General features: G+C 43.0%; 1 long non-coding RNA gene across 1 annotated transcript; it reads left to right on the forward strand.

Annotated features, from left to right (window-relative positions):
• Nucleotides 1-9,027: 9,027 nt before the first annotated feature.
• Nucleotides 9,028-11,667, forward strand: LOC311072341. Its single transcript, XR_014604004.1, has 2 exons — nt 9,028-9,585; nt 10,612-11,667. It is a non-coding gene; the product is annotated as an uncharacterized lncRNA (long non-coding RNA).
• Nucleotides 11,668-15,774: the final 4,107 nt, after the last annotated feature.

Genomic DNA, 15,774 nt, shown 5'->3' on the forward strand with positions numbered 1-15,774 from the left:
AGTGTAAATGGTGTGGCCGGAAAGGGAATAGAGCAGGAATAGAGCAGAAACACTGGTCTATTTGTGGAAAATAATCCTTCCCCTGGTGCCAACCAGAAAATTAACCAGTATGTGGACATAGTCTGCACTTATACTGATAACAGTTTAGCCTGCAGGGCGGGAACTTCCAGGTTATAAAACCTCACGAATGTAGATGGGGAGGCCCAGCCCGCCGCCATACAAATATCGTGAATAGAAATTCCGCTGGACCAGGCCCACGAAGAGGCCATGCCTCTAGTGGAGTGGGCTCTGACACCCAAAGGACACTGCAGGTGTTTGGAGGCGTAAGCTGCTGCAATCGCGTCCACTATCCACCTGGACAGGCTCTGTTTCGAGGCGGCGAGACCCTTGGTGCGTCCGCCAAAAGAAACAAAGAGCTGCTCGGACCGCCTGAAAGCGGCGGAACGCGTGATATAAACTCTCAGCGCCCTAACAGGGCATAGGAGGTTATCACTGTCCCCGTTATCGGATATTGGCAGAGCCGAGAGGGAGATGATTTGTGCCCTAAAGGGGGTACCAATCGCTTTGGGAATATACCCGTGTCTCGGTCTGAGAATGACTTTAGAGTCATTCGGTCCGAACTCAAGACATGCAGGGCTAAGAGATAGCGCGTGCAGGTCCCCCACGCGTTTTACTGAAGACAGAGCTATCAGAAAAACGGTTTTGAGCGAAAGGTACTTAGGATCCACAGATTCAAGCGGTTCAAAAGGAAAAGCCTTCAGGGCCTCCAGGACCAAGGACAGATCCCAAATAGGAACCGAGGGGGGCCGCGGGGGATTCATCCGCCTGGCTCCTCTGAGGAAACGGATAATAAGCTCATTCCTTCCGATTGCCCGGCTGCGCGTCGTCTCAGCGAACTCTGCAATAGCCGCCACATACACTTTGAGCGTGGAAGGGGACCTGCCCTTTTCCAACAGCTCCTGTAGGAAGGAGAGCACTTGCGGAACCCCACATGTGCGTGGATCAAAGCTCTTAGTAGCGCACCATTTAGAGAACACAGACCACATAGACGCATAGAGCCGTCTCGTGGAGGGAGCTCTAGACTGCGTGATCGTGTTCACGACCCCTTCTGGCAGGTCAACAGGTATCCGTTGATTACCCATGCATGCAGAGACCATCGCTCCGGATGGGGATGCCAGATTGACCCACCGGCTTGAGAGAGGAGATCCTTTCTCACCGGGATCGGCCATGGGGGTGAGTGCGACAGCCTCACCAGCTCTGGGTACCAAATCTGGTTCTCCCAGCGCGGGGCTATAAGGAGCACTGGGTGCTGTGTTTCCCTGATCCTTGTTAAAACCTGAGGTAACGGAGATCGGGGGAAAAGCGTACAGCGGGAGGCTGGGCCAGGTCTGGGACAGCGCGTCCTCGCTTTTCGAGAAAAATATCGGGCAGTGAGCGTTGTCTTTCGACGCAAAGAGGTCGACCTCCGCCCTGCCGAATAGGCGCCAGAGGAGCTGGACTGTCTGAGGATGCAGGGACCAATCTCCAGGGGGAATGATGTCCCTGGACAGTCTGTCTGGTCCCACATTCAAGTGGCCCGGCACGTGCGCGGCTCTCAGCGAGCGCAACGAGCGGTGAGCCCACACGAGAAGGCATTCTGTCAGTTTGCACAGGCTCTTGGATCTGACACCGCCCTGTCGGTTCACATAGGATACCACTGACATGTTGTCCGAGCGGACTAACACATGGTGATCCCGTATGAATGGGAGGAAGCGCTTGAGCGCGTTCTCGACCGCTATCATCTCCAAACAATTTATGTGGAGGCATTTCTCCTGGTCCGACCACAGGCCAAATGCCGGCTTGCCCTCGAAAAGAGCGCCCCAACCTGAGGTGGAAGCGTCCGTCGAGATAACTTTGCGGCGCGAGACGGCACCCATTGTCACTCCCCGCTGGTACCAGTCGGCCGCTAACCAGGGCTTCAGTGCTGAAACGCAGCTCTGAGTCACTCTGATTCGAATGCCGCCGGAAGCCCAGGCTCTGTGAGGCACTCGGGCGTTCAACCAGCGTTGAAGCGGGCGCATATGCAATAGACCCAGCTGAAGCACTGCTGCAGCTGAGGCCATGCAACCCAGCATACTCTGAAATGTCTTTAGAGGAGCGGTGCTGCCTGACCGGAAGGAAGCGGCCAGGCATCGAATGCAACGCGCGCGCTGTGTCGACAGACGGGCCGTCATTGCCACAGAGTCCAGTTCCAAACCCAGAAAGGAGGTTGAACGACTGGGCACTAATGAGCTCTTGGTCCAGTTGACCGTAAGCCCCAGGCTTTCCTGGTGGCTGAGGAGCACTGTTCTGTGAGCGATGAGCTCGGTCTCTGACTGTGCTAGAATCAGCCAATCGTCCAAATAATTCAAAATCCGCATTCCCCGACCTCTCAGGGGAGCGAGAGCCGTGTCCATGCACTCCGTGAATGTACGGGGTGCTAGAGACAGGCCGAATGGTAGGACGGTGTATTGATATACCTGACCGTCGAAGGTGAATCTCAAGAATGGCCTGTGACGGGGTATTATCTGGATCTGAAAGTATGCGTCTTTTAGATCGAGAGAGATAAACCAGTCCCTCGGGCGAATTTGCGCGAGGATCTGCCTGGTTGTGAGCATTTTGAACGGTCTTCTCATGAGAGCTTTGTTCAAATATCTCAGATCCAAAATCGGTCTGAGAGCTCCGTCCTTCTTGGGAACGAGGAAATAACGTCTGTAAAAGCCCGACTCGCTCATAGAAGGGGGAACCGGTTCTATAGCCCCTTTGCACAGAAGTGTCGCTATTTCTGCTCGAAGCAGATGTGCTACTTCCCCATTGACTCTCGTCTCGGTACGCGCCTGAAAGCGCGGGGGGCGGCGAGCGAACTGCAGAGTATAGCCCTGTTTTACTGTGTTTAGCACCCATTCTGATGCACCTGGGATAACCCAGGGGCAGGATGGCCTCCGGGCTCTGATCGCCGCACATCGCGGGCTCGAGAGCTCGAAACGGAGGGGCGGGTGCAGCGCGCGCGCTCTCTGTGCTTAGACACGGCGGATCGCACACAGCGATAACTGGCCGTTTTACACGTGGTGTCCCGGTGGCTTTGGGAGGGAAACATACAGCGTGAGGCGCGACGCGCGAGGGCGGCGTTGGGGGCGAAATGTTCGTTAGTATGTGTGAGCGCAGGGGAGCGGGCACAGCATTTGCATTTAGAACATAACCGGTTGTGAATGGCCGTGTGACAGAGCGGGCAGTGAGTAGACGGGGGCACCGTGAGGTGGACACGTGACCTACTTTCAACACTCGAGCGGATTCTACTCGCTTTATGAGAGTGGGCTCTGTGAAAGACACGGGATTTATAGTGCTTGTGTGCAGGGGTGAACACAGAAACGTGGGCACATTCACTGCATTTGAAACACATGCGGCGCGAGCCGTGCAACCAGACATAATGCTCTTTTTGAGATTTCTCTGGGTCGCCGTGAGAACGGCGGTTGTATGCAGGCGAGAGGGTGAGATTACCGGCTCGTTGGCTGCGAAATGAGTGTCCGCAGTAACCGTGGCAACGGGGACTGACAGGACATAAAGCTTTAACGGTGGTCCGGCCGCAGCGGGACACAGCCGTCGCTTCTTTCCTCGGGCTAGGAGGTCTTAGCGGGCTCAGGTTTCACCGTAATCCTCTGCCGGGGTCCCCGGGGAGGAGGCGGTCTGTTTCGGCTGGAAGAGCGCGATCTAGGGCGGCCGCCCTGTCGTCGCTGCGAGGACGGAGGTCGAGCTGGACGCTGGGTGGAACTTTGCGCAGGCTGGTCGCGAGGACGGCGTGCAGCAGAGCTAGAGCGTCGAGGCAGGAAGAGATTCATAGCCTGTGTAGTCTTCTGTACCTCCGAAAAACGGTCAACGATCCCGCTAACCGCTGGGCCGAACAGGCCGGTGGGAGAGAGAGGGGCGTTGAGAAACACCGCGCGCTCAGACTCTCTCATGTCGGCGAGCGTTAACCAGAGATGCCTCTCTGTAACAGTCAGAGAAGCCATGCACCGTCCGATGGCCTGGGCAGCGGATTTCGTAGCGCGAAGGGACAGGTCCGTCGCGCTTCTTAGATCCGTAATGGAAGCAGATTCCAGACCTTTCTCGTCCAAATCACGGAGGAGATTGGCCTGGAGAATCTGCAGCACGGCCATAGAGTGAAGGACAGAAGCAGCTTGACCGGCGGCGGAGAAAGTGCGGCCGACAAGGGCTGATGTGGTCCTGCAGGGCTTAGACGGGAGGGCAGCCTTTGAGCACCAACGAGAAGGCGGGCAAAGGTGCGCTGCTACCGCCTCTTCCACAGGGGGAATGGCATTATACCCCTTCTCAGTGGCGCCGTCAACCTGTGAGAGCGTCGATGAGGCGTGTGAAGAGACCCTCGCGGAAACCGGTGCATTCCACGACTTAGAAAGCTCACTGTGGAGCTCAGGCAGGAAAGGCGTGGTTCTGGAAGCTGGTGATCGGCGGCGGCGATGAAGAAAACAGCCGTCGAGCCTGTTTGGTGCTGGCTCCTTAGGAGGTGACCACTCGAGGCCTAACTGGTCAACAGCCCGGGTAAGGAGGCGCAAAAGCTCCGCGTCCTCGCCCGCTCGAGAACGGCCAGAATCCTGGACTGTAGAGGAGGCGGTGGACCAGTCCTCGCTGTCAGACGCCAGGATGGAGCAGCTGTCAGCGGCACGTTCGTCAGACTCATCCGCCTCGTCCCCTGAAACGGCGGCGGCGCGGGCGAGAGCTGGCGGTTGAGCGGCCGGGAGGGGGGGTGGAGAGGGCGAGAGAGAAGCTCGAGGGAGATGTTCCGGTGAGCTTCTAAGCGCCGCATCGGTCTCCGGTGGTCGCTGCGAGCGGCGCTTTTTCTTGCGCGGCCCGACAGGGACATGCGGAGCGACAGCCTGGTCAAAAACCTCAAGTCGAGCCCGCAGGGTCGACATTGAGAGTTCTTCGCACTCGGGGCAGCCGCCCGTGGAGAGTGCGGCGGCGGCGTGATCGCGGCCCAGGCAGAGAGCGCAGATGAGATGGCGGTCTCCGTTGCTGAGCGGGGCGCGGCATGAACCGCAGGAGAAACGAGGCATTTTGATAAAAACGCCTCGCGCTCTTTTAGAAGAGAAAGTGCGTGTCGCAGGGCGAAAACACACTCAGCAGAATTATGCAAAGAAAAAGGATATGTCGCCGGATAGCGTAGCAGGCACGGATGGCTGAAGGCGGCGAAGGTGGCCGGCTTCCTCAGGCGCTGTCCTAGGCTTGCTGGTCGCTGGTTTCGACGGCGGCGGCTTCTCAAGATCCAGCGATGCGAAGAGCTTCGCTGAAGACAAGAAAATCAGAGTTCAGCCTGTGAGCCCGCAATATATACACACTGGCCACACCCTTCTTGACGGTTAGAAGGGTGTGGAGGGCGCGACGTCACCTCATTGGGTGTGACGTCACGCCGGGCTCACTGGTAGGCTTAAGCAGTTGCCGCCTGGCAGCCAATGGGCACGCTTATACAGCTTGCTTTGGTCTGCCTGCTGCTGCACTGCGTTGACAATAAATGCAAAATTAAGGATAATTTTTTGGCTTCAGATCTCGAAGAAAGAGAACTTTCCCGAAGCGTAAGCTACTTACGCAATACGAGAGAACCTCTCGTAAGAGAAATAAGTATTTTGAACACCATCTTTCAAGAGCAAGCGTTTTACGAATCCTGCATTGAACTCCGAGATTTAAGAAGTCGTCAGTGAAATAAAGGGAACACAGCAAAAGTTTAGGATTAGGCTATACTGCTGTGATATCATGGTAAAGATGAATTTTAACCACTGATTCTTCACATGCTCGTCCTTGGGTGGTGAAATTTATTTTACTTTACCTTCACAATGTAGAGCACAGCGTCTTCTCGACATGATGCGATCCAAAGGAATCAGCTGCTGGTTTGAGGTTCAAGTTTTCCCTGGTGTCTGCATGCACTAAAAGTTGTTGGGTAATATGCTAATGTTTCTCTTGATGTCACAAGGAAACGGCTTATGACTCGTTTGAAAAACAATTCATTTCATTGACTCAGAGTCGACTCTTACTTTTGAAAGACAATAACTTTATATATGGTGCACCTTTCAGATTTAAAACTTTGCAGGATTCACTTAGAGCTATGTCACACTACATGAAAGGTAATTTTCAAAAATCCATAATAGGGGCCCTACACTTTATGTATTTAATCTCACTTTATTATGTCTTTGCTGCTGAACTTTGATAATCCAATTCAACCATAAAAATAAGCAAAAATTACTTTAGTTTAACATCACGTTTGTGTTTATTTTTTTATTTTTTATTGCTGAAGTAAGAGTGTTCAACTTTCTTCTCCTGCATCCTGTTCTTCTGCAATCCAGAATGGCAGCACTGCTGAAAGGTTTGTTTGAGTTGCGCCCTCTACTGTACAGGCATGAATTTGCATTTCCTTCAGCCTGAGGCTTATTCATTTTACTTTTAGGGCCCTATTTTAACGATCTGAAATGCAAGTATCAAACGCGAAACGCAAGTAACTTTGTGGGTGGATCTCGGGCGCTGTTGCTATACCAGCAGGATAAATTACTCTTGCGCCCTGACGCAAATCTAAAATGGGTTGGTCTGAAGTAGCTACATTACACTGTAAGCCTACAGGTTTCCTCACTTCTGCAAAAACTTGAAGACTTTGAATGGGATTTCGTTTGCACTTGTATGGACTTCAAAACAGAAACAGCAATTCACTGCCATTATAACGCTTGGAAGAGCCAGGACATTTTTTAATAGAACTCCGATTTTATTCGTCTGAAAGAAGAATGTCACATAGACCTAGGATGACTTGAGGGTTAGTAAAACATGGACTAATTTAAATTTTTGGGTGAACTATCCCTTTAATTAAGCGCTAAGTGTTACCTGTTTGTTGTTAAGTGTTAAAATTGATTTTTATGTTCAAAAAAATTCAGCCAACATGTTCACAGAAGGCAATTTTCTGATCTTTGCTTTTAACCAAAATAAATGTTTTAAAACCCAGAAAATGTTGTTTTCTTTTTCCTAGTGTGACTACTATACAATTTATTGCTGTAGACAAGTTTAATATTGTAAAAGTATGTGGTATATACTGTATTTGGTAATTACAGTGGAGTACTGTAAATGCTGTTTACTGTACTAGTGCTGTAAAAATACAGTATGTGGCTGGCAACCCAGCTGCCAGTATTTTACTGTAAATTTACAGTACAACGTTTTACAGTGGAGTATGGTAAATGCTGTTTACAGTACTAGTTATGTAAAAATACAGTATGTGGCTGGAAACCCAGCTGCCAGTATTTTACTGTAAATTTACAGTACAACGTTTTACAGTACAATACTGTAAATGCTGTTTACAGTACTAGTTCTGTAAAATTACAGTATGTGGCTGGAAACCCAGCTGCCAGTATTTTACTGTAAAATTACAGTGAAAAGTTTTACAGTGTACTCATAGGTGTGGTTTGGGTGTAATGTGAAATAAACCAATCAGAGCGTCATCTCACATTCCCTTTAAGAGCAGGCACGCTTGTTCCATGGTGGATTGATATTATAACGGCGGATTTGCCAGGCGCAGCCAGGAGCGGTTCACAGCCGAGGAGACCGACGTTCTCGTCAGGGCCGTAAAAGACAGAGAAGTGACACTGTATGGGGATGGGAGAAACCCACCCAAATTAGCTTCGGTTAAACAGGCGTATAATAATTTGGGTAAATGTGTAAGCTAGATTTATGCCTATTTTTTCACATCTTCATGGTTTCTTCATGGACACCACAATGATTTCCCTCGTGTGGAATATTTTTCCTTGTAATTATGTAGCCTATAGTTTGCAAAAATGGCAACTGCTGTGTCTGTGTGTAGATGAGAGAAGCAAAGTGTATGCGCGTTGTGCACACGCTACATTATGGCCAAGTATGCGCCTTTAAAATAGCATCTGAATAACGCGAATAAGAATTGTTTTCTGGAACTGCAAAATAGCACCAGGGAATGTTTGCGCTGAAACACGCCTCCTCTTTTCGCTGAACCGCCCCCAGAAGCGCAAGTTCATTCCCTAATTTATCAATGTGCATCTGTGGAGGGAAAAGTCTGCTGTGCATCGGGTGCAAAATAGGAATGATACATGCGTCGGTGTACAAAGTCAATTGCGCTGGGTGCAAGATAGGGCCCTTAGTGTTAAAGGGCCTTTACATTTGCCAAAATATATCTTCTTTTTTAAAAAATTTTTTATTAAAAACAAACAGGCAAGCCTGGATAACGTGAGAAAAAGTAACGCAAAAGTAACATTACATTAAACTATAACTTAATATATAAGGTGTCATTATTACATTGTAATTACACAGTAAGTACCGAGTAAAATGAATTGACAACATGTAGCCTAATTTCTATAGAATTATGGTTTGGTTTAGGGGGGATGCTTATAACTAAGCATCATTTATATGTGTATGTGTATATACATACAAAGTGTTAACAAAAAACAATGAGGATATTTTAATGAATAAACAATGAATAAATTGAATAAACCTATCAAAATATTGTGTAGTGATGAACGGCAACCTTAACCTCATAATTTTGCTTTAAAGGGGTCATATAATGCCATTTTTGTACAAGCTAATATGATTCTTTAGGGTCTAAATTAAAAGTTTGTAATATACTTTAATTAAAAATTCTCATTAGTATTGTAAGAAAACACTCATTTTACCTGGTCAAAAACAGCTGTTTTCAGCACACTGTTTAAGTGCATGTGTCTTTAAATGATAATGAGTTTTGTTCACCCCGCCCCTCTGTTCTGTGCATACATACACAATAACACAATAACCATAACTCATTGTTCATTATAAATGTGGGATTATGAATTATACTGAGAATGTCAGACTGCAGATGTAAATTAGCCTATGGCTAACTCTGGTACAATGCATCAAATGGTAACATTTATGTTGGAAATTGTACATGGTCCTTAATAAAAAAAAATACATAGAAAACATGCCATAATGTACCCGAGCCTTCAGCGGTATGGAGCTATTCTTGTGCCAATAAAAATGAACGTAGCTTTTCAAGAAACTAATGAAAATAAAAATTGAAACTAAATAAATTATCTCTAAAACTGAAAAAGAATAAATCGCAGGCAAATTTTTTTACTTCGTTTTTAATACACTGCATGTTTTGCTAACTATTTCTCATATTTCAATCGTTGATCTGAACTTACAAATGCGCTTCCAGAGTTTCCATTTACGCTTCTGAAGTTTTCGTTTACGCTCCCAGAGTTTTCGTTCGCCGTTCTGACACATTTCTCTCGTGGAGGCGGGGCTAGTAGCAGTGTGTTCTCATTGGTTACTGAGCTTTTGATTGATAGCTTCGTGACCTGGAAGTGAAGACGTCAGTGGTGTGTTTATGTGTGGATGTGAGCGTCTGTAATCGCAGCTTTCTATTTCATTTTAGTGATATTAAGTTTATATCTGTATTTATTTGCTGCTACACTATATTGTTGAGATGATCTCTTATAGAAGGAATAGTACAGACGAATGATATTTACCATTAGGTATCGTCGCTATATCAGGAGGATACTGGATAACGTTAGCCTACTCGTGGTAAGTCTGATTTTTGTTTTTTTTAATACTATACTAATACTATTTATAATACAGTACTGGCTTTTTTCAGGTGGAGAGGCATTTTAGAGCTCAGTGAGAGCCCATAACATTATACAGCTGAGCTGTGTTGTCTTGATTTAACTGTTAGCCCAATCATTACATGACTTGTTTATCTACATTAGGTTACAGTCTTCGATTAGATCATATTTGCTTCGATTAGATCATATTTTCTTCGATTAGATCATATTACCCCACAGCCACCCCAAACAACATTGAGCTAGAGTACTGTGCAGTAGCCTATCTGTACTGTATCAGTCAATGACTGATGCCATAGGACCAGAGTGCTGTCAGTCACTGCCTGATTCAACTTTGGCAATGTAAAGCCTTTTTTACCATGCCAATAAAGCTATTTAAACCTGAATTTCTCAACTGCTGATTAATTTGCGATGCAAAGTTTTTGAAAGAGGAGAGACACGACTTGACCACAGACCACGTCTCTGTTCGTAATATGTAAACACTGAATTATTTTGAAGTATCGCCCTGGTTGCAATATTTATTCTGATTACTTTTGTGTGATAAAGATGACTGATAAAGCTATTATATGTATCTAGTATGAGTAACAAATTGCTTTTTCTGTGTCCATATTTGACTAATAATAATGAAAAAAGTGCACTTCAAATGAACATTTCTTTGACAAATGTTACATCTTTAATAGTCTTTAATAATAAATATGTCCACATTAAAAACTTAATACATGCAAGTAATTATGACTGAAAACATCCAGCAACTAGGGAATACACATCCATATGTTTATATATAGGGCAATACAGCCATCTACTGGTTACACAACAGTATTACAGATGATAAATGCTGCTTGACTCCGAGGTAAATATTTAGTACTGTAAAATCCCTTAAATATATATATATATATAATAAATATTTTAAGTCTGCAACTTGTTACTGTATGGGGAGTTCACAGCAGTTTGTATTGTTAGATTATAATACATTTCTTCTCTCATTTTCCAGGGAGTGGAGCAACTTTTCCATAAACAAAATTCTGAGGCTGACACAGAGGATAGAGTGATAGTACCAGAGATCCACTGTCCCTATCAGACAATAATCTTACTTTGTTCAGACACATCACCTTTGAATGACTGGGATCTTGATCTTCAGACACCTGATTTATTTTAATATAAACAATAATATAATTTAATATAAAGCAAATATTTCAATTTCCTCTAGATTAAAACAAACACAGTTCACAAGTACACAAGAGGTTTCACTTTATTCTTATTAATCTATGCTGATCTTGGATTAGCATACCAACAGCATATGAATGTTGAGGGGATAGTTCACCCAAAAATACAATTCTCTCTTATTTTACTCACCCTCATGCTGTCCCAGATGCATTTTACTTTCTTTCTACAGATAAACACGAATTAAGATTGTAAGGAAAGTAATCCATCTCTGCGAGTCCTAAAGACGCTTTAAAAACCACACACAGTGAGCAATAATAATAGGTAATGAGGTAATCCATGCGACCTCAGTGGATGAATCAATGCCTTCTGAAGTCAAACAATAGGCTAGATAAAATAATAATAATGTAAACTGTTTTAACTATTAAAAATCTTACGTACATGGGTTACAATCCACTTGTATTATGGACTCACAGAGATGGATTATTTCCTTAAAACTCTTTGTCTATGTTTATATGAAGAAGAAAGTCATATACATCTGGGATGGCATGAAGGTGAGTAAATGATGAGAGAATGCTCATGTTTTGGGTGGACTATCCTTGCACTGCTTGTGTCCAGTCACTGCTTTGTTACTTGTACTGCAACAGGAACTGCTCAAAGAATCATTGCAACATTTAAAATGTATATGAATTTTTAAAATGTATTCTGTATTTGTAATTGTGCATTTTGTATAGTAATGTATCATGAGAATACTGTGCATTACATGTATATTATGCAGTTAATGTTTTGTGGATTCTGGTCTTTCCTGTCACAACATAATTGCATCCAAGACCTTCACTTCGATACTTGTGTATATGCTTTAGTGACAATAAAGAATGTAAATTTATTTGAATTCATATTTTCAATTACATTAATTTAACTGGTTGTATAAGTCACGATTGAAACGGTTGATGATTGTTAAAATATATTTAAATTAAATGAAAATGTTAATTAAATGAAATAACTAAATATAATTATCAATTTAAAAAAAATGGCAACAAGAACATTCTTTGTGTGACATATGTAATGAAATGCCCTTTGAGGTCTGTATCTGACAGCATATTTAAGTGATCAATCATTTTGATGGTGTAAACGTATATCATGCTAACAATGAGTAGTGTGATGGCCATGGCTGCCAACCTTGATTACCTGGTTGAAGTTTGACTTTCTTGACGGCTGAATATATCACACACGTTTGCTAGTATTCTCTTTAAATTGTAACAGCTGAACCTAATCAGAGCCTAACATGCAAAATAATCATCAGGAATAAACAAATATTCTCCGAAAACATTGGACACTACAATATTTTAAGTATTATATACAGACAGTACTTTAATGTGCAATTACACCTGAATAGACTGAATAGATCTCTTGTGCTCCTAAAAAGCTTCTGCCAACTAAGTAGTAGCAGCAGGTAAATACAAATAAAATTAAAAAACAAACATAACTTATTACTAAATTGAAATAGAAAGCTGCGATTACAGACGCTCACATCCACACATAAACACACCACTGACGTCTTCACTTCCAGGTCACGAAGCTATCAATCAAAAGCTCAGTAACCAATGAGAACACACTGCTACTAGCCCCGCCCCCACGAGAGAAATGTGTCAGAACGGCGAACGAAAACTCTGGGAGCGTAAACGAAAACTTCAGAAGCGTAAATGAAAACTCTGGAAGCGCATTTGTAAGTTCAGATCAGCGATTGAAATATGAGAAATAGTTAGCAAAACTTGCAGTGTATTAAAAACGAAGTCAAAAAATTTGCCTGCGATTTGTTCTTTTTCAGTTTTAGAGATAATTTATTTAGTTTCAATTTATATTTTCATTAGTTTCTTGAAAAGCTACGTTCATTTTTATTGGCACAAGAATAGCTCCATACAGCGGTTCGGATTTAGGAACATCAAAATGACTGCTGTGTTCGTTATTACACCCAAGAACAGAAGACCACAATAGTGCTCCAGCGTATCAACAATGACCGCGCCTGTCCACACGGACTATGATTGACAGCTCTCTCACGAGCGAGGGTGGGTCTGTGTTGAAACACTGCTGTCAATCAACAATCGTGGGAGGGGCGTCGATTTTGTGACGTCACAAAATCGAATGGCTTGATTTGAGATGGGGGAAAACATATAAGATTAAAAAAAAAAAAAAACACTGGATGGATTTTTATCATTTTATGATGGTTGTGTACAGGCACTGCCAACACACATTTCAGTATAATCAACTTGTAAAAGTGCATGTAGGCCTACCATTATATGACCCCTTTAAAAAGAGAAATTAATCGTTTTTAACTTCTTCATTAATGCTACGAAATATCGCTAAAATGAATCAGACATACCAAAGCTATTTGAAAGAGGCAGACTGCATTTGATTTTAAAGCTGTTAAAATGTGACATGAAAATCAGCAATGAAGCTACACCACTAATTTTGGAAAAAGCTACTTTGAAAAACTGCTGAGCTACTGAAAGATGTAGTTAAGTTAGTAGCTTTGATACTTTCAGTTAGAACTCCCTCTTAACTGCATGAGCAATATATCCACCTTATTCCTGCGCCCCATGACGCTTTGCGCAATCAGTGAAACGCTCGCTCTATGAACGCAATACGTTAAAAAAGTGTCACAATGAGATGACATTAATCTACTCACCCTTCAACCATCGAACATTAAAAGGAAATGTAAAAGTGTAAAAGCATCAACAAGGTATTGCAGCAGACCAAAAGCGCGAGTCTTTCCACAGCAATAGAGTGCCGAAGTTATGACGTCATTTTGTAGGACAACCCGGAAGTTAGCGGCGCATGGGTTCCCTCGATCGAAAAGTAATGCATTTTCCCCATAGACTTTTGGAAAATCGCAAAAAATAAGATCTGTGTTCAACAAAGAGTTGTGACCCTAACACGTTTTGTCTATCAAGATAATCTTTACAAGATAATCCAATATTTATACATTTTGAAGCCTAAATAAAGCCGTCAGATATAAAATGCTAACAGTAGGCTATAAACGGACTACAGCACACCAGCACACCATGGTCGCGGATCAACATCATCATCAAGCTTCTTCAAACTTTATTTAAAAAACACGCTCGCTCATTATGATCTGCGCTGTGTATGAACCTATTTTTACAGTCTATGGTATGAACACTTATCCACTTTTTCATGAGAAATATTGCCCATTCGTTTTTTCCAAAAATGTTAGAAACTAATTTTGTTTATGCGTGCCTCTCTGAGATTTTTTTTTATCTTTTGTTAATGTTTTATTTATTCGTTTATTATTTTGTTAGTTTATATAAACCTTAATATTATTTTCTTTGTGATTAAGATTATTATGCCTGATCATTGTGCCCCAAATAAACTTTAAAGATTATCTTTCACTGTATTATGTTTGATTGTATGTTTGCATACCATTTGCTAATTCGCCAGGAAAAAACGAGCTTTCTCAGAAGCACTAACGTTATGGCCGTATCAATTTCCAGTCCTTTTTCTTAGACGATAGAAAAACCATAGATCGAGGAGAGAACCACTATAAATCTGGACATGAACAGTGCAGCTTAGATTCTGGTTTACTTGCCGGTATTGTAAGGGCCAGCATGAGGGACAAGGTTAATCGAGTCTTGATAAGTAAAACTAGGGAGAGATAGAGGAGTTATAATAGTGTTCTATGTATTTAAGATAACTATACAAATAATCTCTGAACAAGCATAACACAGTTAAATTCCAAACATTTAATATAATAGTTGTATATAATTATATATGTTGAATTTAAAGAGAATTGTCCAATAGCAAATGCTTATTATAATATATTATAATTAAACCATATATGTTCCCTAAATAAACCACATATACTAATTTTGTTAACATTTTCTAACGTTATATATTTTTACCTGGTAATCCACAAGCCCCAATGTGAGAGCCAGTGTAGTAAATTTTATCTCACATTCACATTAGGCTACTGTGAGCTGACTGGAGTGTAGTTACAATAGTATACAAGTAGTATACAATAGTTTAACATTTAATTTGTGTGTCAGACAGGCAACTTACAGTGCATTAAGGCTATACATATCAGCGTGTTCTCTGGGAATTGTCCACGTTTATATAGCACATTAAATATAGTTAACATTTACTACTAAAATAACAAAGATTAATATCATTGTTACCTTATGCCTTAACTACCGGTAATGCTGTTTACAAATACAATCATATTATTATAAGTGGGTAAAAGCCAAGTTCACAAATATCAGGGTGCAGGACCCACCCTTTCTATAATTATATCCAAACAAGTTACAATAAAAGTCAATAAACCAGGTATTATTTTGAATATTTTAATTAAACATTTCTCAACGTAACGTTAGCCTTTAATAAAACTGCAGCGGATCTAATCTATTAAACAGTGGCAAAGTAAACAAGATTTTAGATATTTTAAGAGAAAGACAAAAGGTATTTTAGCTGTTGAATTGGTTATGAAAAACGCTTATTCTTGCTACTGGTAGCCTTTTTTACTCCATCTGGCACGAACCCAGAGTCTCCGCTGGGTAACATCGGACGGAAAATGGTCAAACGAGATTTCATTCGATGACTTGTGGTTGCATCTCGGGACAAAACAAAAATAACGTTATGTATATTAACTGAAAGGTAAACTTCTAAGACCGTGAAGCTGAAACGCGGGCTCGTGAGAGATTTCATGTTTGTCATGATGACGTCTAAAGTCCCCGCCAAAGGATGTAGTCCCTTTTAGCAAATTGTTAGCAACCACCGTTTTTAAGACACAATAAAGTTTTAAAAAATCACAAGCAGGTTATAACTGGTGTGTTTTATGTCATAGATCAAAACGTGAAAATATTTAGAGGCTTTGTTAACCACAGACCTTATTTCAGGCGATTTAGCAAAAACCCATTCAAAAAACCCATAGACTTTAGGGCGAGGGAACCGGTAGTGCTAAAATGCTAACTCACTTCCGCGT

Source organism: Abramis brama, assembly GCF_963993115.1.
Source record: "Abramis brama genome assembly, chromosome: 21".
Taxonomy (NCBI): Eukaryota; Metazoa; Chordata; class Actinopteri; order Cypriniformes; family Leuciscidae; genus Abramis; species Abramis brama.